The 27852-nt window shown below is 38.9% G+C and overlaps 1 long non-coding RNA gene and 1 other non-coding gene across 2 annotated transcripts; both read left to right on the top strand.

Moving 5' to 3' along the window:
• Positions 1–3165: 3165 nt before the first annotated feature.
• LOC140004976 (uncharacterized) lies at positions 3166–7025 on the top strand. The gene is made up of 3 exons (XR_011812797.1): positions 3166–3597; positions 5760–5840; positions 7011–7025. It is a non-coding gene; the product is annotated as an uncharacterized lncRNA (long non-coding RNA).
• Positions 7026–27490: 20465 nt separating this feature from the next.
• Positions 27491–27597, top strand: LOC113705174 (small nucleolar RNA R71). Its single transcript, XR_003451822.2, has one exon. It is a non-coding gene; the product is annotated as a small nucleolar RNA R71 (small nucleolar RNA).
• The last annotated feature ends 255 nt before the right edge of the window (positions 27598–27852 follow it).

The following is a 27852-nucleotide window of genomic DNA, read 5'->3' as shown; positions in this document are numbered from 1 at the left end:
GTCAACATGAAATCCTGAACTATGCCTGTGATATGCTCCATACCTGTTACCTGACCAATGTACTTATATCATGATACCTGTCTCATGATAAATGTCTCATACCATGATAAATGTCTCAAATTACTCGTACAATGATTATCACCTCATGATAACACGCCATTGTGTAACATTGAACCATGCATATGATATGCCCAACTTACTTGATTTATTTGAACTGTTAGAGTGTATTGGAACCTCACTGGGCTGTGTAGCTCATCCCACGTTGTGGTTTTCTTTTACAGGGTTCGAGACCAAGGGTGCTCGTGAGTAGTACTAGATTGTTTTCTTTTGAAAACTTTAAGTTATATTATAACGGATGGCTATTGTACCCTTTTCCGTTGGGTTGTATTTAAGCTTGGAAGCTGCATAATTGTAAGTGTGAGATATTTGGAGTACTTTAATTATGTATTGAAGTTACTTAAAGTATTTCGAGCTTTTGAATGATGGATTGTAGTGAGTCCTGGCGAGAGCTGGGCAGGCGTCCCGCGGATACCCTTTGGTTCGCCTTAGGGAGAAGTGGGGGCGTTACAATTGGTATCAGAGCTTAGGCTTCAGATTTTGTAGTGTATCCTAGGCTTAAATGTTTAGGATGCCGGACTGTGGGACTATTCTGAAAGTTAAATGATTGCTTGTAGTGATGAAATTTAGAGCCACTTCACGTGGTCTCTACAAAGGAGCAAGATAGGGCCAAGTGGTGTTTGGTCCTTACTATGTGATTAAGTAAAGACTTAAGTGCCCTTCTAGAAATGTAAGTTGTGAATCATGAATGTTATAGGTTGTAAAACCTTTATCTTGATAATTGGAGGGAATTTGATATGTATGTTGGGTAGGAATCTCGAATGTGGTGATTTACTCTTGGGACCGGCCGGCTCGAGATGTGAATTATCCTATTTTGGATTCTTGAACCCGAGTACTTGGGAGTGGAAAGCAACCATAGGGACTTTATATCTCCATTTGTGGGGAATAAGAATGAATCGATATTTCATGTGAATGGTTACAGGAAACCAATAATTGTTTGGTTAAGATGGTACAATAATTAAGAGTGGAAGATGGAAAATATCGTAACCCAAAAGATCCTTGTGTTGGGATTGAAATCGAGCATGTTAGGGAACGAGAATCGTCTAGTTCCAATTAATCTAGTGAATCTCTACTGGTGATCTTTCATAGTGAGACGATGGGAGTAGAACTTAAGAGTTTGCGCCTTGGAGATGAATGTACTTGTGATAATCACTTGTTTATTTTTGTTATTGACTTTGACTTGGCATGAACTTTACTTGGCCATAATTTGTGTTATGATTTAATGAACTCTAGTTTGTGTTTACTTGCATAGTGATAATGTTATTTGTGAAAGTGTCTTCATCCTCTTTAAATGTTGCTACTGGTATATGAGTGTAGTTCAATTTTAACTAAGTGTGAGGGTTATGCATGTGCGTATAGATTAGTTGTGGACATGGAAACTAGAGGACAACGAAAGGGACGTCAACCTAGACAACCCCGAAATGAAAGAGTAGCTAATGGGTCCGATATCGATCAAAACGTTGAGCTAAGTGCTGGGAGAGGAAATGACCAGATAGGACAAGTTTTAACTCGCATGACGGATATCCTAGAGCTCTTGGTAGCTCAACAAGGTCAAGGTGTTGGACAAGGAAACCAACGTGGAAACCAAGAGATAGGGGAGGATCGAGCTTTAGAGCGGTTTCAGAAATTCTCTCCGCCCAAGTTTGCTGGAGGGCCTGATCCAGAGGTGGCTGAGAATTGGTTAGAAAATATAAGAAATATATTCGATGCCTTGGATTACACAGAGGAGAGACAAGTCATATTTGCTGTATTTCAACTTGAAGGAGCAGCCCGAGCATGGTGGAATGTTATAAGAAACAAGTGGGAAAGAGATCAAACTCCGAGAATTTGGATAAACTTCGTGCGTGAATTTAATGAGAAATTTCTTCCTCCACTTGTCCAAGAAAAGAGAGAAGATGATTTTATAAAGCTTCGTCAAGGAACTTTAAGCGTAGCTGAGTATGAAACACGCTTTACGAAGTTATCTACATATGCCCCAGAATTGGTGGCTACTGAACGGAAGAGAATAAGACGGTTTATCCAAGGATTAGATTTGGAAATCCAAGATGCCCTTGCCGCAGCACAGGTTGAAACATTTAGTGACGCTCTTGAAAAAGCGCAAAGGGTAGAAAGCACAAAATCTCAACTGAGAGCTTTTCAAAAAAGGAAAAGAGATACATCTGACAGTACACTAGGAAAAAATGGACCACCACCCAAAGTTAGAAAAGAAGTGGATGAAGTAGGACTGTTACTTCCTGCACCACTCATGATAAAGGAACCAAAAGGAACTATGTCACGAGGGACTTCAGTAGGACAAACACGATCAAAGAAAACCTCGCAAGCAAGTCAGGTCACAACACCTCGTCCGACTTGTGGATATTGTGGAAGGACGAATCACACTGAAGAAAACTGTTGGCTAAAGGGACGAAAGTGTATGGGATGTGGGAGTACCAATCATAAAGTTCATGACTGTCCAAGGAGGTATCCACGAGAAACTACTGCTCAACAAGGAAATGGAACTGTTCCTCGACAAGTCAATGGAAGGAGAAACCGACCAATGGCATCTGAAAGAACGCATGACATGAACACACCACACGGTTCAGAGTTGTCTGAGATTACAGAAGGTATGAATTTCGAGGACGAAATTCTTTTAAGGAGGGGAGGTTGTGAGGACTCACAAAATTTACTTATTTAATCTCCTATTTCTAGCTTATTTAATTATTTATTTGGTCTTTTACTCCGAATATTATTTTCTAAGCTCTTGAGACCTAATTACATGGAAATATAGTTTCATTATATTTTTAAAATGACTTGTTTCAAAAATTAATTTTCGGAAGCTCGTTTTGTAAAAATAGTGAACACGTCTTTGGAAATCTTGATCGATTGAGAGTACAATAGGTTTGAAATATTGGAGACATGTACAATGGACCTAAATTAGGCATTTTAATGTTTAAATACTCAAGTGATAGTTATTAGTACTATCGTTATAAGAATTTCTCGGAAGTTTCGCGTTATTGCGCTTAAATTGGAGATACGCGTTTTCACACGCGCAATTTAAATTGAGGAACTTTAGACCCTTATTTTGGGACAATTAAGAGTGAATAATATTTATATGAATATAAATGCATTAGAAGTTTAGTACACTAGTGAAACAAACGCGAGAGGAATCGAGCACAAAACGCGCGCGTGCGCGCACTTTTTGCGGTTGACTTTTGTGCACCCAATCCTTAGTCATTAAGCTTCCTTTGGAAGCCTCATTTCAGACCACAATTTCTCTCTCTTGCTCCCTCATCTGGCCGAACAACAAAGCAAGAAAAACAGCTCAAGAGTTCTTCCAATTCCTCCATCAAATCTTCACCAAACCTCTTCCAATTCACTCCAAATTCGAACTACACTTAGCTTAACACTTGAGGAGTATTTTGAGCTGCAAAAGGGAGCTGAAAAGCCACGGTTTTCTGGAGCAAAGAGTGACCAAAATTTCTGATCTAATCATCCAAGAAGGTAGCAAATCATCCAACCCATAGATCTTAGTTTTTGTAAGATTTATTGCACATATAAGGTTATATAATCATGTGGGTAGTCTTGTTTATGGTATAAAATGTGAAAGTGGGCTCTATGAACTCCCACTCTTGGGTTGTTGCTGATTTGATGTTGGATGATGAAATTAATGGTGGTTTAGTGCTTATATTAGTAGATTAATGTTGTATTGTTGGTAGAAAATCAAAGGAGGTGCTTGGAGCAAAAGTGACCGTTTTACCCCTGCCTTGTCCGACCGTTTTCGTGCCAGATTTTGAGATTCTAATGAATTGATTATGTTGTTTATCTATTATTGTAAGTGTGTACAAAATTTCATTGAAAAATAACATGATTTGGTTGGTCAAATGAGTTGATTTCCAAAGTTAGCAAAACTGGAAAATGAATCCCGTATTGCCCAGGCAGTCATTTTGTAACGGCCATAACTCTTTGTTCCGATGTCGAAATCAAGTGCCGTTTGCGGCATTGGAAACTAGACATTCCTAGCTTTCCATCGGTACCAATTTCACATTCTGGTTCCACTTGAGTGAGCCACACCATTCGATTGAATATCACTGTCCTGTTTCGTTGCTCTCCAGGAGACAGGACAGAAATTGCTTTTTGATGCTCAAAAACGAGCTATTTGTGAATGGAATTTGAAAATGGTTTCTTCTGAGAAAATTCAGCTTTAGAAGAGAGCTTTCCAACGCCATCAACCACGCCCAATTCCAAGTTGAATGGAGTGAGTTGTGGCCAAAGTTTGAAACTGCTACAGTGATAGAATTTTCCACTTGGACAGATTTGTAACTAACAATGATTTGGGACTTGTTGTTTTGGAAACTTTGATGTCCGACATCTACCAAACTTTAGATTAGATGTTCCTTGGACTTTGTTTCACAAATAAACCAGATTTGGGTTGGTTGCTTTGGACAAAATGTTTAAAAAGGAAAGAAGAGCTAGAAGACAGTTTTACCTTGGGAAATTTCCTGAACTTTGATGGTTTAGTTAACTACCTTCCCGTGTGAATTTTCAAATGAAATTTGATAGAAGAGTAATCCTCATATGGAGGTTTAATTGTACAAAATTTGGTAATATTCTAAGACCATTTTGATATGCAAATGATGTCACAAAATTCGCTCATCGAATCTGGAAAACTTTTCGTTTTCTCTTAGCCAAATGGTCAAATCTGATTTGGAGAGTTTTATTTCTAGAATTTGGATGTCAATGGTCTTTAAATTGCTCAGTGGATGTTTATGAACTCTTGGTTTCAATAATGGAGAGATTTGGAACTGATTTCATGGTACAAAAAGTTTGTAAACGAAAGAAAAGTGAGAAGGTAGTTTAGCCTTGAAACTCTTCATAAACTTTGGTTGTTTTAATGACTACCTTACCGTGAGAGTTTTTGTACGAAACTTAGTAGAAATGTTGTTCACACATGGAAGATTTAGTGTACCAAGTTTGATGTATTTCTAATGCCAACTTGATGACCAAATGATATTTCGAATCTAGTTTTAAACCTGGAAAATAGCCCAACAGTCTTAACTTTTTCAGCAACTTGGAGGTACTATATCTTGGTGCTCGAAACTCCGTTTCTCGTTCCGCTTGTTTTGTTATACTCTTGGATTGCAACACTAATTGATTTCCAAATTTCAAAGGTTAGTTCAAAACAAGTGAATTTTGCCGAATTTCTAAAGTTGGCCAAAAACCAACTTAAATCTGTCTTGGTAATTCAAGTTACCAACTTTGAGCCAAAATTTGAGTGCCTTTCACTTACATTCGTGGAAAAGTGTCTTCTAAGAACTTTTAGTACTTTGAAAGAGGATTCCAACAGTACCAAGTTTTCCAATTTTGGACTTGTGGAGAGTGAAATATGATTTTTCAAATATTGCTTGTTAAATCTGGAATTTTCTAACTTAAAGGAAACTAAGGGTTTCAAACCCTCCATTTTCCTTCAATATCATTTGATCGTTTTACATTTGATTTCAAAGATGGAAATCAGATTTGTCTTGTATTTTAAAACCCACTTTTGAACCTCGAGTTACACGAACTCTTAGACTCGTCTCTGCGTTAATTTCTTAGATTGTACTAGTGTACAATTTTCCTCGATAATTAGAATGATTTTGAGTGGTAGTTGATTATTGTTTGCTCAGGCACTCGAGGGAATCTCCCAGAGGAACTCGGAGCGGACACCTAAGACGCTTGTTTAAGAACTACTCGCTTGTTTTGACTAGGTGAGTGTTCCATATAGGAATACGTAATTGGAATAAGTCTATGACATGCTTAACCCATGGTCATTAAGTATTTACCACACTCATGCACATTTGAATAATGTATACTTGAATTACTCGACATGAAACACCTGAAGTAGGTATATTTGAACTATTCGATATGAAATGCTTAAAGAGCATACTTATGTGATTACTTGAAATACTAGATATGAAATGTTTGGAGAGCATATTTACATGATGTGTTTAAATGATTAATTATGCTATGGAAGCATAAGTCGGTTGGAGTAAATCTCCTCGACTCTTACGTGGTGAAAGTGAAAAACGGCCAATGGCGGCCTATTGAAATGACATATGTCTACCAATTAACCGTAATTACTACCGTTTACCGTTTACCGTTAACCGTGTTTACTTACCGTTTTCTAATCTATTTGGTTACTTGCTTACTTGGTTATCTGCTTACGTGATCACCAACTTACTTGGTTACTTGACCACCTGATTACTTGATTATCATGAATCACATGTTATATGAAGCTGTCCATCATTATTAGGCGAGTGTGTACTTTACCTCACTCGACCTACTCAAATGATGAATTTTACCTTTTGTCGAATTACTTGGTTACCTGTGCATGTTGTAAGCTCTAAGCTGAACTTGGGCCCTGCCCTTGGTTACTGACCTACTCGAGCCAGGACTGGGCTCGGTCGGGTAGGTTGGAACCCTGGGCCACCGTTTCGGTATACTCGAGTATTACCACTGGAGGGATAAGGCGATGGCCAGACCGTACCGTGGGGATCAGAAGTCATAAGGTGCAGATGACTGACAGAGTTCCACTGGAACACCGTATCCTACCGTATATGTTTACCTTGTATCATGATAATTGTTTCATGCTAAAATGTCAACATGAAATCCTGAACTATGCCTGTGATATGCTCCATACCTGTTACCTGACCAATGTACTTATATCATGATACCTGTCTCATGATAAATGTCTCATACCATGATAAATGTCTCAAATTACTCGTACAATGATTATCACCTCATGATAACACGCCATTGTGTAACATTGAACCATGCATATGATATGCCCAACTTACTTGATTTATTTGAACTGTTAGAGTGTATTGGAACCTCACTGGGCTGTGTAGCTCATCCCACGTTGTAGTTTTCTTTTACAGGGTTCGAGACCAAGGGTGCTCTCGCCTAGAACTACCGTCCAGTCTCTCTCGAATTCACGACGTCTTCCACGTCTCGATGCTTAAGAAGTACTATCCCGACCCATCCCATATCTTACAGCCAGGGAAAATCAACATAGATGAATTGCTTGCTTACGAAGAGAAACTTGTCCAAGTGCTGGACCGGAAAGTCAAAGAGCTGAGAAACAAGCAGATTCCGTTGGTTAAGATACTGTGGAGAAACCATGGGGTAGAGGAAGCTACCTGGGAAATGGAAGAAGAGATGCAAAAGAAATACCCTGAACTTTTCGTGCGTTAAGGTGAGACATTTCGAGGGCAAAATTTTTTTAAGGGGGAGAGAGTGTGAGAACCCGTAAATTTTCTCATTTTCTAGGTTTTATTTTATTTAATGGCATTTTTTCTGCATTTTCTTTGTTAGGAAAATTTTCTAAATAATATTTATGAGTAAATATAGTTTTTAGATGATTTTTCTAGTATCGGATAGTGTTTGAGAAATTAAGAGCGTATACCAGACATGGGACCCGCTAGTGCGAAAAGTTCGGAAAAATTCGGCCCTTTAGGTTAAGTTTTGGATACTGGGTTTAATTTACCGGGTGTTAAGAGATAGCTAGAGGTTATTAAATGGATTGGTGTGAGAGGACAAAAAGGATAGCCATGTATTAATTATAGTGACAAGTGTCACTTGGAGACTTGTTCTTACTTTTTGACTACTATTCACTCTTTTACCATTTGACTAAATAAACCAAAAAAATTGATCAAAATCACTTCATTTCCAAGCTTTGTGGCCGGCTCTCTCTCCAAGCAAAAGAAAGGAAAAAGCTCTCCAAGTTCTTGCTTCAATCTTGCTCAAATCCAACAAACCAACCATTTAATCTTGCTTTTGTTCCATAAAAACCCTTAAGTGAGTGATTGTGAGGTGATTAGTGGAGAGGTTTGGAGGATTAAGGTGCTAAGTTGCTCTTTTCTTGAGTTGTTAAGGTGAGTAACTAAGGGACCTTTCCTCCTTCTCAATAATGTTTAATTGATGCCTTATATGAGATGAATTGATGGATTTAGGTGCTATTTTGTGACTTTTGGTTGAAATAGGTGATTTTTCCTATTTATTCATGATTTTTCTGTTTTCATATGATTAATGTTGTGTGGCCATGTATGATGGTTGGAAATGATATTGAAGGAAGTTAGAAGGTGTAAAGTGTGGTTAATTGCAGATGACGGGTTTTTACTTTAAGTGCAAGTTTAATTCCGAATTATACCCGTTTTACTGCAAGTATACAGGCCAAAATTGTAATATTGGGTATGTATCGGGTCGATCCCATGAGGAGCAATTAAACAATTATTAGATACTAATTTACTCTATTATTTAGACTCACAATAAATTTGAGCAGAAAATTCAGAATTTAATTCAACTACAAAAATTCTTAACTAGATAAATGCAATTTCACAAAAGGAATAAAATTCACTAAATATTAAGATCTAGGGATGTAGATTCCACATATAACGCAAAAGATCTAAAATGAATGTATTTAACACTTGTTACTACTCTTGTTTAACAAAGGATTCATTTCCAACAATACCAAAATCATTCTCATGATAATAATGGGTTAAAACAGATTAGTTTTTCTTAATCTCTTGGTCAATACTAAATCTGTTTTGTGCATACATGAATGTAGATTTCATCCACTTGAATGTATTTCTATTCTCATGAATATACTCTTCAAGCTCTACTTGTCATTCCATTATTTTTACCATTTCTCAATGAGTAAAAACAACTACAACCTTGCTATTGGTGATCAAACAACAGCAAGTAATCCAACATACACAAGTAGATAAGTTAATACAAGATATAACAAGTATAAATCACAATCACTTCATATCACTTGGCCATAAGCTTCATCTACTCCCTAGATAAAGGAAATTAGCTACTCATGAATGATGAAACACTCATAACTTCATTAATGCAAATCATCATGAATTTACAAATACAAAAAGAGTAAAGAAAGTCTTGGCCAAGATATGGTGAAGCCTTCCAAAAATCTCCTTGTCTTGAACTTAGATGATTACAAGATGAAACCTCAATTGTCCCTTTTCAAGTACCTAGCTAGAGAGACTATGTTTTTTAATGAGGATACTAGCTACGTCTCCTTCCCAGACCTCCTTCAATGTCTCTGAATAAAAACTACTCAAAGGCTCCATTTTTCCAAGTCTTTGATTCCCAAATCTCCACTTTTTTAGCATAGTCAAAAACCAATATTTTTGACTTGAAAATAAGCCCCCTTTCTTGCCCTTTGGTCTTCTGAAGCATGTGTACCGAATTCCCTTGCAACTTATAGCTGGAAATTTGTCTGAACACAAGAGGAATGGCTGAGCAAATAGCAGATTTTCGGCTACAAAACGTGCCTACACAAAACGCGGCATAGACTCGTGTTTTGTATACTCGCGTTTTCACTCTGGCCTTATTTCAACTGCGATTTTCTCCATGATAAAGACCGAACTAGCTTTTGTGTAAAACACAAAAGTTGTAGCCCTTTGAGTTAGATTTCTAATTCTTTAAGAATCATCCAAATCGGAGCTTTGTAGCCTGAGATATGGTCAAAATACTATCACCTGGTCGAACCTCTGTTTTAATTTCTGACCACAGAATGCAGCTTCTGTATTCTGACTTTTCGTCCATGAAAATGGTAGAATTGGATTTCGATGTCTTCATACGAATTGTAGGTCTATTTCTTAGCTTCAAAATGGTATAAAGATCACCTCAATCCGATAAGTGTAACTCCAGATATGGTCGAAATACCAAAGAGTGTCAAAACTGTCTTGAACCGCACTTCTTCTCTTAAACGTTTTTCACTTCATTTCTCTTTTTTTTACCACTTGAATTCATCACCAATTATCTACTTTTCACCTCATTTGACATCCTTTGGTGATTGGATCATTAACCTACAAGAAAATGAAGTTTTTACCATTAAAATCAATAGAAATGCAATATTATCCACTTTTACCAAAAATGTATAATTTTACCAAAAACCTCTTTATTTTAATTATAAAACTAAATAATCAACTCAAAATTAACTAATAAAATGCACTTAAAAATACGTAAAATAAACTCTTATCAAATACCCCCACACTTGCATCATTGCTTGTCCTCAAGCAATATAAAATTCCAACCATCAATGATCAAAAAATTGAAAATAAACATATGTAGTATTTCAACTCCATTTTCTTGAATCAAGGTAAATAACCCTTATGTGATCTTTCCATCAACTTAAAGTACTCATCATATCAAGCAAAGAGGAGCCAAATATACCATAATTTTTACCAATTCAACTCAACTTCTTATTTTTATCCAATTTTGCAAGCAAGCAACTCCTATAGTCAATAAAGATGCTAACTAATCTCAAGATCAACTTCTTATTTGTCTTTTAAAGAGGGATTTATTTTACTTACTCTCTCTTTATATATATATATATATATTTTAAGGGTTAAATATTACTTCAGTTGTGAAAAATGCCTTTTGACGCGAAGATCGACATTTTTAGATGAAGATCCCCGGTTACTCAACATTTCACATACTCAAGTTGCTTTTCATACTCTTAATTTAGGTACCGTTTTACGCGAAAGTCGACATTTGTAGATGAAGACTCCCGGTTACTAAGTACAAAAACTATTGGAGTAGAATAACCCTTTTTTTTGTATATATATAATAAAATTCCCTCTAAGAATAATCATGAGAAAAGTATGACACTTATTGACCATATTAATTTCTTATCTTATAAAATCAGATAAAAAGAAGAATTTTCATCAAATATGCAAAATGTAGGCATAATTTTCTCCACTTTACTAGATATCCTTTCCTATAGATGTAAAAATTATAATCACATAAAAATCATTTCCAAATTCCATGAGAAAAGAAGTATCAAGACCACATATATTTATTTCAAAAGGATAAGTGACAAAATTTTATTTATTTATTATGGTTAATAACATATATATGTATAAGGTTTTGGAAAAATTTTGACAGAGTCTCCCCTTAAAAGTGGACTAAATCTCCCTGCCAGCAACCACAAGAAACACAATTTAAGCACAAGAATTATATCGAACACAACTAAAACCACAAGTACTACACATATTTCTCCCCCCACACTTAAAATACACATTGTCCTCAATGTGTAAGGAAAGAAAAGAAAAGAAACAAAAGAAAGGAACAAGTGACTCCCCAAGTGAGATGACTGCGGTCCAGTGAAGCCTTGAATCATGAGTCATCGACCGCTCAACCATCTACAGTCAACGATCTACTAGTTACTGCTACAAGTTCCAATATTCAAAATAAGGAATGTAAGTTAACATTTTTCAAACAAAAGATAAAAATAACAAACAAACAAGCAAACAAAAGAAAAGCCAGCCAAAGGGCAGCCTCAATCATCCTCTTCATCGTCATCTTCATCATCATCGACGGGAGGTGGATGTAAGCCTAGATGATGTTCAATGTGGTCCAGGCGAGTATCCAATCGGGCTAAATGATGGTCGATGTCGTCCAAGCGACCGAAAAGCCGCTGCCAATTGGTTTGGGGCGGAGGAAGAGGTGGTGCTAAAGTAGATGTTCCAGCTTCGTCGTGACCATGTCTAGCCTTCTGTCGCCGCTCCTGAACAGGGCGTGGAACGTTCCCCGTGCCAATACCAAGCCGACGGAGAGTAGTAAGAGTCATTTCAGCTCGTGGAGGAACATTCTCCCGCCTCATGCCTTCCAACCGAACTTCAAAACGCGGGAAGATTAAAGTCAGTAGACGAGGAAATGATAATTTGAAAGAAGTTGTCTTACGCCTCGCCGTAGAACGAATGTGGCTAATGATGATGTTGGGCAATGAAATTCGAGCATACGGTGAGGTTCGGTTGTGAAACATGTAATCAAGGAAGTAGATATCGCTCTTGCGAACCTCCGTGTGTCCCGTCTTCTTAGGAATGACATTGTGAGCCATCATATAAATGATAAGACGATGGCGAGATTCGAAGACATTCGCCACTGTGGTCTCCTTCCTTGTAGAGCGAAAAGGTTGGTACTCGAGACCAAACCTAGCCATGGCCAATGAGGGATCCCACTTCCTATTCGGGGGAACAAACTCCTTCTTCAACTCTACTGGACGTCCGTCATCCATACACCCCAAAATAGCGGCCAAATCTTGACGTGACAAGACGATTCGTCTTCCACGCACCCAGGACTCAACCATTTCTCCACTGTGGCGCGCCTTACTCTCAATGTTGTCGTAAAACTCGCGCACCAAGTCGGGGTAGTAATGGTTTGGTAAGGTGAGAATCGGAGCCCATCCAAGCTGAGCAAAAGCCTCCGAGATGTTATACATCATCACCACCGTTTGGTTCACGTGCATCTCAAATAGGAACTCCAAGTTAGCATGCTCCTCATGCCATTCTTGATTCCTCCGATTAGTGAACCTTGCACTGTCAAACACAGATCTTCCCGCTCCACGAGAGGTGCCCTTACCAAGTTGTCATCTAACTGGTGGAGGAGAAGGTGAATTCTCCTCCTCGGATACTTCCATTTCCTCATTAGCCTCCCTCTCATCACCACTAGAAGATGAAAGTATCGCTCTTCTTCCCCTTGGCATAGTACCTAAAAGAAAAATTTGCAATTAACCACATGTATGTAGACACAATGCACAATTTGGCAATGAATATCCTAAAATGATCCAAATAATCTCTAATGTGTCCTTGCAAGTGATAATTCGTCCAATAACTAATGTAAAAGACCGAATCAAGAAGAGCCATAATTTATACCAAAAAGTGCTCAAAATCACCAATTGAAACAAGATATTGAATAATTATAACCCAATCAGTGAAATTAACAACAATTATGATTATAACAATTTAGAATTCACAATAACAACATGCCTTTAGCTATAATCATGTTTAAGCAAAAATTAAACCAATTAACTCACCAAATCAACCAAATTACTCACTATACACAATGCACATGCCCAAACCTCATCAACAAACCATCATTAACCTAATTAATCATCACCAATGGCTCAAAAACACCCTAACTTCATTTTCCGATTTCGTCTAAATATAGCAATTGTGAATTTTAAAGTACATGAAAACCAATAAATTGCTACATTTAAACATATAAACATGCTTAAACAATCATAATAATCATGAATAAAATCAAAAATAGTCATGAACATCATCAAATTTTCGAAATTAAAAGATGTCAGATAGCTCAGGATAAAAAATATGAACTTCTAAAATCAAAAGATTTGATGAAGAAACTTACCTCAATCACGTAGAAGGATGTTTGGTGATGCTAAAAATGCAAAAAGCCCTATGAAACAACCTCCAATTGAAGAAATTGGAGTTTAAGAACCCTAACCTTCAATCCTTCAAAAACCTGATTTTAGGTGTTTTTCTAGGATTTTAATCTGTTAAAAAGATTGTATGAAGCTCAAAAGGTGTTGGGTTGATGATTTCTAGCAAGATTATGGAGTAAAAATGAAGATTTGTGAGTTGGGTAGAAAGGAAGAGGAAAAATGCGCCTGGAAAATGGAGAAGAAGAAGAAGAAATGAAGCTGAAATCTCGTTTCTGGAAGCTATATTGCGGCACAGAAAACGCGAGTATAAACGCGCCTTCAACTCGCGTTTCTGAAGCTGCGTTTTGTTCCCAAATGTTGCAGCACTGAAAACGCGATTTAGTGAAAAAACGCGACTTGAAGTCGCGTTTTATGTATCGCGTTTTTGATCTTGATCCAGGCTTGAAAACGCGATTTACATCAAAACGCGACTCAAAGTCGCGTTTTCAAGGCGTGTTTTTTTGTTCTGTAGGTGCAGAATTGAAAACGCGATTCTGCACAAACGCGACTCGGAAGCGCGTTTTCTGCTGCGAATTTTAGCAGATATTCATCTTTTACAAAATTACAAATGGTACCCCAATCACTCAAAATTCATCCTAGATCATTTGTTTGCCAAACTTACCAATGTATGCACATGTAAAACACTATAAACATGCATTTTACCCCTTTTCAATGAATCAAAAATACCTTTGACGCAAATCAAGGGGTTGAGTTGCTTGATCAAAGTTCGCCTTTTTCTTCTCATTTGGTCACTTTTGCTTCCATTTGTCAAACCTATAACACAAAAACAACAAATTAACTAAAACACTTATTCAAACCACAAAATCACACCTAATTAACACATATAACATAAACATTGGGTTGCCTCCCAATTAGCGCTTTTGTTTATAGTCGTTCGCTCGACTCACATGTTCAGTTTCTTAAATTGAAGTAGAGTCGCCCAAAAGACATATGAGTCCTTTGGGTACGATTTCACCTGCCAAGTAGGGTTTCAATCGTTGTCCATTGACCTTAAACCTTTCATTTCTTGAATTTGCCACTTCAACCGCTCCATAGGGAAATACTTGAGTGACTTCAAATGGTCCAGACCACCTTGACTTCAATTTTCCTGGAAATATCCTCAGGCGTGAATTGAATAAAAGCACTTTTTGCCCTACCTGAAATTGTTTAGGAATAATGTGCTTGTCATGCCAATATTTGATCTTTTCTTTGTAAATTTTGGCATTTTCGTATGCATGTAACCGGTGTTCCTCCAATTCACTAAGCTCAAGTAATCTCCTTCCACCTGCAAGATTAAAATCCATATTAATTGCTTTAATAGCCCAATAAGCTTTATGTTCAATCTCTACAAGTAAGTGACAAGATTTTCCATAGACTAAACGATACGGCGACATCCCTAAGGGAGTCTTAAATGCCGTTCGGTAAGCCCATAGTGTGTCATCTAGCTTTGTAGCCCAATCCTTGCGTGATTTATTCACAGTTTTCTCCAAAATGAGCTTTATCTCACGATTAGCTAGCTCTGCTTGTCCATTGGCTTGAGGATGGTACGGGAGTGATGTCTTGTGCCTACAGCCATATTTAAACAATAAGGAATCCAGTTGTTTGTTACAAAAATGTTTTCCTTCATCACTTATTATGGCCTTAGGTATACCAAATCTACTGAAAATATTCTTTTTAAGGAATCTAAGTACAATCTTAGAGTCATTAGTAGGTGAAGCGATTGCTTCTACCCATTTAGAAACATAATCCACTGCTACTAAGATGTACTTATTATTAAAAGAACTAGGAAATGGTCCCATAAAGTCTATACCCCATATATCAAATAATTCAACTTCTAAGAAGGTAGGTAGGGGCATTTCATTCTTTCGAGATATATTTCCAGTTCTTTGGCATGCATCACAACTTTTAACATATTCCCGAACATCTCGATAAATAGTTGGCCAATAAAATCCTGATTGCCATACCTTTGCCACAGTGATATAAAATATTATGTACCTCATTTTCGGGAATACATCTACGTACCATACCATCGGCACAATGTTTATACAGCAATGGTTCCTCCCAAAAGTAACTTTTGACATCATGTAAGAATTTCTTCTTTTGATGGTAATTAAATCCCCTTGGAATCTCTCCACTTACCAAAAAATTAGCAATATCAGCATACCATGGAGAATTGATAATTGCTAGGACAAACTCATCCGGGAAATTCTCTTGAATAGGAACTTGATTTTTGACTGGAATATATTCTAGGCGTGATAGATGATCCGCTACTAGATTCTCCGTTCCCTTTTTATCTTTTATCTCCACATCAAATTCCTGCAATAAAAGAATCCACCGAATTAATCTTGGTTTTGCATCTTTTTTATGTAACAAATATTTAAGAGCCGCATGGTCCGTATATATAATAACTTTAGATCCTACTAAATAAGATCTAAATTTATCCAAAGCAAATATCACTGCCAATAGCTCTTTTTCTGTAGTTGCATAATTGAGTTGTGCCTCATTTAGCAACTTGCTAGCATAGTAAATGACGTGCAACCGTCCTTCTTTCTTTTGTCCCAAAACTGCTCCAACCGCATAATCACTTGCATCACACATCAATTCAAATGGTAGTGACCAATCGGGCGAAGTTATAATTGGGGTCGAAATCAATTCCTTCTTCAACCTTTCAAATGCAACCAAACAATTGTCATCAAATTGAAAAGGGGTATCTTTACATAATAAATCACATAATAGCTTTACTATTTTAGAAAAATCTTTAATAAAACGTCTATAAAAGCCAGCATGTCCTAAAAAACTCCTTATCCCCTTGACATTGCTTGGGGGTGGCAATTTTTCGATGACTTCTATTTTGGCTTGATCCACCTCAATTCCTTTGGAGGAAATCTTGTGTCCTAGGACAATTCCTTCTTTTACCATAAAATGGCATTTCTCCCAATTCAGTACAAGATTTGTTTCCTCACATCTCTGCAAAATCAATTCCAAATTATGAAGACAATGGTCAAAAGATGAACCATACACAGAAAAATCATCCATAAATATCTCCATAATTTTCTCAATATAATCAGAAAAAATAGCCATCATGCATCGTTGAAAAGTTGCAGGAGCATTGCATAAACCAAATGGCATTCTTCTAAAGGCAAAAGTGCCATAAGGACATGTAAATGTGGTCTTTTCTTGATCCTCTGGAGCTATAGCTATTTGATTATATCCTGAAAAACCATGAAAAAAACAGTAAAATTCATATCCAGCTATTCGCTCCAATAATTGATCAAGAAATGGTAAGGGAAAATGATCTTTTCTTGTTACCGTATTTAACTTGCGATAATCAATACACACTCTCCACCCTACCACAAGTCTAGATGGAATTAATTCATCATTTTTACCCACGATTGTAGTCATTCCACCTTTCTTTGGTACCACATGAGTTGGACTAATCCAAACACTATCGGAGATAGGAAAAACTATACCTGCGTCAAGCAATTTAAGAATTTCATTTCTTACCACCTCTTTCATGTTTGGATTGAGTCTTCTTTGTGTTTCCACCACTGATTTGCAACCGTTCTCCAATAAAATTCGATGCATGCATATAGAAGGACTTATACCTTTAATGTCTGAAATTGTCCATCCAATTGCCTTCTTACGCCTTCTTAGAACTCTAACAACTTTGCACACTGTTCATCATCAAGGTCAGCACTAACAATTACAGGTAAAGTTTTATTTTCTCCAAGAAATTCATACCTTAGATGAGTCGGAAGTGGCTTGAGTTCTAACTTTGGAGGTTCAATTTCTGAAGGTTGTGAAAACCCTTTTCCTTGGCCAAGACTTTCATACAAATTACCCCTTTTATAAGGTGCTTGAAAATCCAAGTACTTGGCCAATTCTTCAATTTCTTCACAAACATCTTCTTTGTGACGCCTCCGCTTCTCCCAAGGGCGAATCCTAGGGTATCGGCGGGACGCCTGCCTAGCTCGCGCCAGGACTCGAAACACAAAACTAATAAAACGATATTAAACCAAAAGAGAACTGTGTATAATATATACGACCACCAAAAGTTCTATTTACATCTTCAAAAGCATCAAGTCAAACCTCTCTAATATACTATAACAACAACCAGTAGAAGGTAGACCCTAAGGAGGGTCCTTATACAAACCACCAAAACAAAAACAAACATCCTAACTGTCCAACTATTACAAACGAGACCTAACTATACTAACGGCAGAGTCCCAAAGTTCCCCGCGTCGTCCCCTGCTAAGAAAAACAAAGGAAACGGGGTAAGCTAGAAGCTTAGTAAGAAAACAGGGGTAAAAACGTAAATTTCACGTGATCACATTTACACAGTAGGAGTAAAGCAAAAGCAGAAAAATAACATCACATGATAAGGATACATATGGCTCCAAAGCCAAGTCATTTGCCATGCGTGATCTCCTGTTGACACTCCGTCGACCATAAATAAGGTCCGTAGAACTTCACTTGTACACCCACCGGACACCCTATCACCCTCACTGGCCAGTCACCTCACAAACTTGCCCGGGCGAACGAAATCACAAACTTGAGCTTGAGTCACAAGATCGGGTCACAAACTTGGTTCACAACTCGGTGAACCGGATTCACAAATTTGGTGACCTCAATTCAAGTTGGACTGACTTCGACCAAGCCCTAACCGGCTCGAATAGTCCATCGAGGTATTGAGATCAGCCCCAAACTCACAAATTGCACAAAATTATTCAAAAGTTACCCTGAGCCACAAGCTCAAGGGTTTTAGTTCCAAAATTGCTTATATACACAAGCCATGTACAGATATGTGAGCAAATTAGGGTCTAGGTCGAGTGCGATAAAGTACACCCTCGCCTAGGTACCCTCTTCATACAAATCGAAACACATAAGCAACGAACCCACAAGAGCGGCCTGAATACTTACTCAAAATACCAAAAGTAGTACTAAAGCAAAATCGCTTCGCGCGTGTTCGCTAGTATTGGGCCCCACCGGCTCCGCCGAGCTCACCACTGTTTGAAATAGAAGATTTTATCACATTATATCACAAATGGCTACTAACAGATCCAAAACAAGCAAAATGGCAAAAATCGGCACACGCGCTCGCGCGGAACGGCAAACGGAAACGGCCAAATCGGCCATCGCAAACCGTTTTGATCAAAAGTTAGGCTCGGAATATCGGATCAAGGTGAACGAGACACCATTTCGAAGCTATGAGGAAGGCCTACAATTCTCATGAAGACACCTTAAACTAGATCCGAATCAAAACAAGTCGAAATCATGGAAAACGGTACCAGAAGTTTGCACTTTGAATGACAGACAGGGTCTGTTTACTGGACCATAACTTCTAGCTCACAAGTCCAAATCAGGAATTTCTAAAGGAATTAGAAAGGTGAGACATAAGGCTAAAACTTTGATGTTTTGGCCAAGACCTGAATCCACTCAGAACAGAACGAAAATTGAGTGCCAAAGTACCCGTCAGAACTGTCCAGATACAAGGCAGTTCTGACGATCAATCTTGTTTTGGTCATAACGGAAGCTACGGAACTCGGATTTTGAAGCACTTTATACCGTTTCGAAGCTGAGACCAAGATCTACATTTCTTATGAAGGCGTTGACACCCAGATCGTACGGGATCAAAACGGAAAACCCACGGTCAGAAGCTGAAATTCAAAACGTACACAAACTAATGTCTAAAACAGGCCTGAGTGTTCTGTCTATAACTCAGAATACACTACTCCGTTTTACCTGAAATTTTACAGGCATATTTAGAACTTAAGGGGCTATATTTCATCAAAAGACCTCAACATCCAATTCCAAAGAAATTCCAGCCAAAACAACCAATTGCTGACGCAGTTCTTACATTCGGATGAATCCAGAACAGCAATAATAATTTCGACTTTTCTCATTCTACACTACTCCGATTGGCCTGAAATTTTCCAGTCACCTCAAACACATCAATACCTACAACTTTCATGTTTTAAGCCAAGGCCAATTCGGCCTCTAGCCATGAGATAATAAACCGGACATAAATGAGGGATATGAAACCCTAGTCCTCCAAATTTTCTTCCAAACCAAGAATTGCTTGCAATTATCAATCATTTACACCTACTAGAGTTATTAAACATCATTTCCAATCAGCATAGATAGCCACACCATCATGATCATATTAAACCAGAAAAATCACCAATAAATTGAAAACTTCATCAATTCATCCAAAAGCAAGAAATAACCACAAAATTCATCACCTTAACTATCACTAGGCATCAATTAAGCTTCATTAGATGAAGGAGAAGGTTCATTCACTACTCACCTAGTAAAACAAGAGAGAGAGAGTTGCTTGACACCTTAGCTTCTCCAAACACTTCACCAAACTACTAACTAACACCAAATGAAGAGATTTTATGGAGTAGAAACAAGTTTATGTGATTGTTTTTGAAGATTTGAGCTAGATGGAAGCTAGAAATTGGAAGAGTTTTCTTTCTTCTTTGCTCAAGATGGCCGACCAAGAGGGAGGAGGAAAGAGTGAATTTTTGGTAAGTTTTTGAGATATTTTAACTAAATGGTAAAAAGTCAAAAAGGTGAATAGTTGTCCAACAAGTCCAACCAATGAGATAGTGACACTTGTCACTCCATTTAAAGCATCTCTATCCTTTTTCTCTCTCACATCAATCACATCACAACCTCTACTTATCTCTCAACACCCGATAAATTTCACCCAGTGTCCGGAACTTAATCTAATTGGCCGAATTTTTCGAACTTTTCGCACTAGCGGGTCCCACGTCCGTTATATATCCTTAATTTCTCAAAAACTAACCGATATTAGAAAAATCATCTAAAACCTATATTTACTCATAAGAATTATCTGGGGAAAGTTCTAATAAAGAAAAAATGTAGAAAAGGCGGGCGATAAAAAAAACCCCACTTAAACTTTCTAATAAAATAAACTAGGGTTTTCAACCTTAACCGAGGTTAGGGTTTTTCTCCTTAGCCTTAAAACCCGAATTCCACCCCACCGATTAACGAATAACACTCATATCTGCTTACGAACGGACTGGGGCCTCACAATCTCCCCCACTTAGGACAATTTCATCCTCGAAATTAATTCTTTGGTCAAAGCGTACCTTCGAAACCCGCAGAAGGATTAGTCACTTCAGGTTGACCCATTGCATAGACTCTAGCTGGCCCTTTGGGTCGATTTTCCCCTGCATTTGACGGCTTAGCTGTAGTCCCTTCAGTCGGTAGCTTAGGTTTCTCCTTTTGTAACTTAGGGCACTGGGCGATCAGATGTTCTACACTACCACACTTATAGCATCTTCGGATCGAACTGTTCTTCCAACAGTTTTCGTCAGTGTGATTGGCCCCACAGAAACCACAGATTGGCTTAATGCCCGCACTTGGCCCTCCACGCTGGGCACTCCTCTGGGGCTCTTGCCCTACTCGTCCTCCTCTTCCAAATTTACCCTGGTTTAGGGTTCCTGCGGATCGAAGACCATCTATTCCTTGACTCTTCTTAGAAGGTGACTCACTTTGCGAGCTCTGTCCAGTCACCAAATGGCTCGAATCGGGTTGTCTTCGTTTCCTCTCATGAAAGGATTTTACCTGTCCCCTAGCTGTCTCAATCCGCTGTGCTTTTTCTAGTGCCTGGCCAAACGTGTCCAACTGAGCAGCTGCAAGTGCCTCCTGGATCTCCACATTTAAACCTTGAACGAAGCGGCGGATTCGTTTTCGCTCCGTTTGCACTAACTCCGGGGCAAAACGGAAGAGCTTTGTGAACTGGGTCTCGTACTCCGCTACACTAAGTGTCCCTTGACGCAAGCGGATAAAATCATCTTCCCATTTCTCTTGTACGATGGGAGGTAAATATTTTTCATTAAACTCTCGTGTAAAGTTGATCCATGTCCAGGGGGTCTGTTCTCGCTCCCACTTAGCTCTGATCACATTCCACCAGGCTCGAACAGCCCCCTCAAACTGGAAAACAGCAAAAGATATCTGCCGCTCCTCCGAATACCTAAGTGCGGCAAATATATCTAGCATACGGTCCATCCAGTTTTCTGCTAGATCAGGGTTAGATCCACCTACAAACTTGGGGGGTGCGAATTTTTGGAACCGTTCTAAAGCACGTCCTCTCCCTCGTGATTGCCCGGATTATTTCCCGGGTTTCCAGCAGCATTCCCATGGCCCTGACCCTGTTGGTCAACCATACGTTCCATCAAGTCAGCCATTCGCTGGATGGCTGTAGCTACTTGGTCTGGCTCTTGTTCATGTTCCATTTCAGGGCTTCGTCCTCGCCCTCTACCTCTACCTCGAGTACCGGAGGCCATTTAAATGCCAAAAGTCTATGGATCCAAGCATAACGTGTGCTTAGTATTCAAACTAGAAACAAAACAAAAACACAAAACAGATACACGAAAGGCACGCAAAGGATAGGTGCAAAAGATAATACTCGAATATATACATTTATTTACAAAGTCACACCAAAAGATATACAAATTACCCGACCTCCAGTCGGGTCAAAACCCAATATACACACGAGCACTCCGGCTCCAAAAATCTAGTCAGCCAACCAGATAACAAAAGAAATTAGCCAGACCAGTTCTAACAAAAGTAATCTGCCAGCTAATCAAAATACGAAAGCGACCCTAAACGCCTCCCCTAGGGCCCCGGTTCCCTACGGAACCTAAAGTACCTATCTCACCTATCTCTTCTGGCCCGGTAGCTCGTGGGGGTGCCTCCACGGCCATGTCTAGTAAGACCCCACAATCAAACGTGATACTCCGGGCCCTCTCCCTGAGCTGCCTCTTCATAGCGAAGAGGTGCTGGTGTGTGTCTCGGAGATCCCACTCCAGGTCGCTAACACGCAACGCCTGCCAGCGGCTAAACTCTCTAGCCTCCTCCAGCTGCACCCTCAAAGTCTCGACCGTCTGGTCTAGGTGATAACGCTCGTCATCCATCGCCAAGACAACCTCGTCAGGATAGCTATAGGTATACCAGCACGCACAGGGTCGGCGCGACACCTGGCCGAAGGGAGAATACAAAGTGTAGGGCTCCCCAAGCCTCCTCCGATAGCGGATCGCCCGCTTACACAGCACCCCGTCATCCGAGCCCCTCCCACTCGGAGGTCTCGGTCCCGGTCCCACGCCGCTAGAACTGCCCGAATCCATACCTACAAACATTAATTCGTTAGTTAACCGACATTTCAACTTAAAATATATCATTCAACTTAAAGAGAATCACGTAATCCTAATGAACCTATCACGTATGTCCCACAATTGCCCAAGTCCTCTAACCTAGGCGCTCTGATACCAACTGTGACGCCCTCGCTTCTCCCAAGGGCGAATCCTTGGGTATCGGCGGGACACCTGCCTAGCTCGCGCCAGGACTCGAAACACAAAACTAATAAAACGATATTAAACCAAAAGAGAACTGTGTATAATATATACAACCACCAAAAGTTCTATTTACATCTTCAAAAACATCAAGTCAAACCTCTCTAATATACTATAACAACAACCAGTAGAAGGTAGACCCTAAGGAGGGTCCTTATACAATCCACCAAAACAAAAACAAACATCCTAACTGTCCAACTATTACAAACGAGACCTATCTATACTAACGGCAGAGTCCCAAAGTTCCTCGCGTCGTCCCCTGCTAAGGAAAACAAAGGAAACGGGGTAAACTAGAAGCTTAGTAAGTAAACAGGGGTAAAAACGAAAATTTCACGTGACCACATTTACACAGTAGGAGTAAAGCAAAAGTAGAAAAATAACATCACATGATAAGGATACATATGGCTCCAAAGCCAAGTCATTTGCCATGCGTGATCTCCTGTCGACACTCCGTCGACCATAAATAAGGTCCGTAGAACTTCACTTGTACACCCACCGGACACCTTAGCACCCTCCCTGGCCAGTCACCTCACAAACTTACCCGGGCGAACGAAATCACAAACTTGAGCTTGAGTCACAAGCTCGGGTCACAAACTTGGTTCACAACTCGGTGAACCGAATTCACAAATTTGGTGACCTCAATTCAAGTTGGACTGACTTCGACCAAGCCCTAACCGGCTCGAATAGTCCATCGAGGTATTAAGATCAGCCCCAAACTCACAAATTGCACAAAATTATTCAAAAGTTACCCTGAGCCACAAGCTCAAGGGTTTTAGTTCCAAAATTGCTTATATACACAAGCCATGTACAGATATGTGCGCAAATTAGGGTCTAGGTCGAGTGCGATAAAGTACACCCTCGCCTAGGTACCCTCTTCATACAAATCGAATCACATAAGCAACGAACACACAAGAGCGGCCTGAATACTTATTCAAAATACCAAAAGTAGTACTAAAGCAAAATCGCTTTGCGCGTGTTCGCTAGTAGTGGGCCCCACCGGCTCCGCCTAGCTCACCACTGTTTGAAATAGAAGATTTTATCGTATTATATCACAAACGGCTACTAACAGATCCAAAACAAGCAAAATGGCAAAAATCGGCACACGCGCTCGCGCGGAACGGCAAACGGAAACGGCCAAATCGGCCATCGTAAACCGTTTTGATCAAAAGTTAGGCTAGGAATATCGGATCAAGGTGAACAAGACACCGTTTCGAAGCTATGAGGAAGGCCTACAATTCTCATGAAGACACCTTAAACTAGATCCGAATCAAAACAAGTCGAAATCATGGAAAACGGTACCAGAAGTTTGCACTTTGAATGACAGACAGGGTCTGTTTACTGGACCATAACTTCTAGCTCACAAGTCCAAATCAGGAATTTCTAAAGGCATTAGAAAGGTGAGACATAAGGCTAAAACTTTGATGTTTTGGCCAAGACCTGAATCCACTCAGAATAGAACGAAAATTGAGTGCCAAAGTACCCGCCAGAACTGTCCAGATACAAGGCAGTTCTGACGATCAATCTTGTTTTGGTCATAACGGAAGCTACGGAACTCGGATTTTGACGCACTTTATACCGTTTCGAAGCTGAGACCAAGATCTACATTTCTTATGAAGGCGTTGACACCCAGATCGTACGGGATCAAAACGGAAAACCCACGGTCAGAAGCTGAAATTCAAAACGTACACAAACTAATGTCTAAAACAGGCCTGAGTGTTCTGTCTATAACTCAGAATACACTACTCCGTTTTACCTGAAATTTTACAGGCATATTTAGAACTTAAGGGGCTATATTTCATCAAAAGACCTCAACATCCAATTCCAAAGAAATTCCAGCCAAAACAACCAATTGCTGACGCAGTTCTTACATTCGGATGAATCCAGAACAGCAATAATAATTTCGACTTTTCTCATTCTACACTACTCCGATTCGCCTGAAATTTTCCAGGCACCTCAAAGACATCAATACCTACAACTTTCATGTTTTAAGCCAAGGCCAATTCGGCCTCTAGCCATGAGATAATAAACCGGACATAAATGAGGGATATGAAACCCTAGTCTTCCAAATTTTCTTCCAAACCAAGAATTGCTTGCAATTATCAATCATTTACACCTACTAGAGTTATTAAACATCATTTCCAATCAGCATAGATAGCCACACCATCATGATCATATTAAACCAGAAAAATCACCAATAAATTGAAAACTTCATCAATTCATCCAAAAGCAAGAAATAACCACAAAATTTAAGCTTCATTAGATGAAGGAGAAGGTTCATTCACTACTCACCTAGTAAAACAAGAGAGAGAGAGAGAGTTGCTTGACACCTTAGCTTCTCCAAACACTTCACCAAACTACTAACTAACACCAAATGAAGAGATTTTATGGAGTAGAAACAAGTTTATGTGATTGTTTTGGAAGATTTGAGCTAGATGGAAGCTAGAAATTGGAAGAGTTTTCTTTCTTCTTTGCTCAAGATGGCCGACCAAGAAGGAGGAGGAAAGAGTGAATTTTTGGTAAGTTTTTGAGATATTTTAACTAAATGGTAAAAAATCAAAAAGGTGAATAGTTGTCCAACAAGTCCAACCAATGAGATAGTGACACTTGTCACTCCATTTAAAGCATCTCTATCCTTTTTCTCTCTCACATCAATCACATCACAACCTCTACTTATCTCTCAACACCCGATAAATTTCACCCAGTGTCCGGAACTTAACCTAATTGGCCGAATTTTACCGAACTTTTCGCACTAGCGGGTCCCACGTCCATTATATATCCTTAATTTCTCAAAAACTAACCGATACTAGAAAAATCATCTAAAACCTATATTTACTCATAAGAATTATCTGGGGAAAGTTCTAATAAAGAAAAAATGTAGAAAAGGCGGGCGATAAAAAAAACCCCACTTAAACTTTCTAATAAAATAAACTAGGGTTTTCAACCTTAACCGAGGTTAGGGTTTTTCTCCTTAGCCTTAAAACCCGAATTCCACCCCACCAATTAACGAATAACCCTCATATCAGCTTACGAACGGACTGGGGCCTCACATTCTTGCTTACCTAAACTCATTAAACAATACTCAAGAGGATCTAAGTCAAAGTTGACTTGACTCATCTCTTGGGTTAGTTTATCAATTGTGCCAATAGAATAAGCATGATCGGTAAAAGAAGGGTATTTTTCCATTTCATTCAAATTAAATTCTACCTCTTCTTCACCTACTTGAAACTTAAGCTTGCCATTTTTGACATCAATAATAGTACCTGCAGTAGCTAGAAATGGTCTACCTAGAATAATTGGCATAGATATATCTTCTTCCATATCTAATACCACAAAATCCACTGGAATGATAAATTTTTGAACTTTTATCAATACATTCTCCAACACTCCCAATGGATATCTAATAGACCGATCCGCTAGTTGCAAAGTAATATTAGTGCGTTTAAGCTCATGCAAACCCAATTGTCTAGCCACCGTTAAAGGTATTAATGATACACTAGCACCAAGATCACACAATGCCTTAGAAAAATCAACGTTACCTATGGTGCAAGGTATAGAAAAACTCCCCGGATCCTTCAACTTCGGTGGTAGCTTATTTTGAATAATTGCACTACATTCCTCCGTTAATGCTATTGTTTTGCAGTCTTCCAACTTTCTTTTTCTAGTCATGATTTCCTTGAGAAATTTCGCATAAGACGGAATCTGCAAAATAGCATCGGCAAAAGGAATGTTAATGTGCAATTGTTCGAAAAGTTTAACAAATTTTTCAAAATCTTTATCAAACTTATTTTGCTTTAATCTTTGTGGAAATGGAACCGCAGGAGGTATTGGAATGGTAGTGGAAGATGATGGTTGCTTTTCTCTTGGATTCTCCCGACTATTTTCCTCCACAATCGCCTCTTGGTTCCTCTGCTTTTCTTCTTGTTTTTCGTTCTCATCTTTCTCAACTTCCACCACTGGAGGATCTTCTAATTGTCTACCACTACGAAGAGTAATGGCTTGCACATGCTCCTTAGGATTGACCTCTATTTTGCTAGGTAATTCTCCTTGATTTCGATTATTCAAAGAACTAGCAATTTGACCAATTTGGACCTCTACATTCCTGTACATTGTAGTGAGTTGATCCAGTCTCCCTTCTACTCGTTCAAATCTGTCCGAGGTAACCTTAGCAAGTTTTTCCACTGCAATCTCCCAACCCAGTTTAGTTTCAGCTTGTGGTTGCCTTGATTGGAACCCCGGTGGATTGGTTGGCCTTGGTTGATTTCCTTGGTCTTTCCATCCAAAGTTTGGATGATTTCTCCATCCTGGATTGTAAGTATTCGAGTAGGGGTTATTTTGAGCATTACGATTGTAATTATTGACGAATTGTACCTGCTCAGAATCAACACACTCATTAGTATCATGTTCACCTCCACATATAGAACAACACGCTACATGTGCATTAGATGAACTTGGACCAACTCCACTTTGTCTACTTAGCAACGTCATCACATTATTCATTTGAGCACTCAGCATATTGAGAGTGTCCATTTCTATCATACCCACGTGACGTCTTGTATTACCTCTCTCATTGGCCCATTGGTAGTTATTTGCAGCCATTTCTTCTATCAAATTCTGAGCTTCTTGGGGTGATTTACCCATTAAAGCTACACCTGCAGCTGCATCGATCATAGTTTTAGTAGAAAAGGCTAAACCATTATAGAAGGTTTGTATGATTAACCACTCCGGCAGTCCATGATGTGGACATTTCCGAAGCAAATCCCTAAACCTTTCCCATGCCTCATATAATGATTCACCTTCCAATTGGCTAAAACTAGTGATATCCATTCTTAGCTTAGCAGTCTTACCTAGTGGAAAATACTTATTCAAGAATGCTCTTGATAAATCATCCCATCCGGTGAAAGTATTAGGAGCATGAGAGTGTAGCCAAAGTTTGGCCTTATCTCTCAATGAAAATGGGAACAATCTTAGCCTTATAGCATCATCACTAACTCCATTCATTTTAATTGTATCACAAATTTCCAAAAATGTAGTTAAGTGTGAATTAGGATCTTCTACTGCATTACCTCCAAATTGAGATTGTTGAACCAT

The sequence above is a fragment of the Coffea arabica genome, chromosome 4c (genome assembly GCF_036785885.1).
Source record: "Coffea arabica cultivar ET-39 chromosome 4c, Coffea Arabica ET-39 HiFi, whole genome shotgun sequence".
Lineage (NCBI taxonomy): Eukaryota > Viridiplantae > Streptophyta > Magnoliopsida > Gentianales > Rubiaceae > Coffea > Coffea arabica.
The sequence above is the reverse complement of the archived record's forward strand: the minus strand, read 5'-3'. Positions and strand labels throughout refer to the sequence as shown.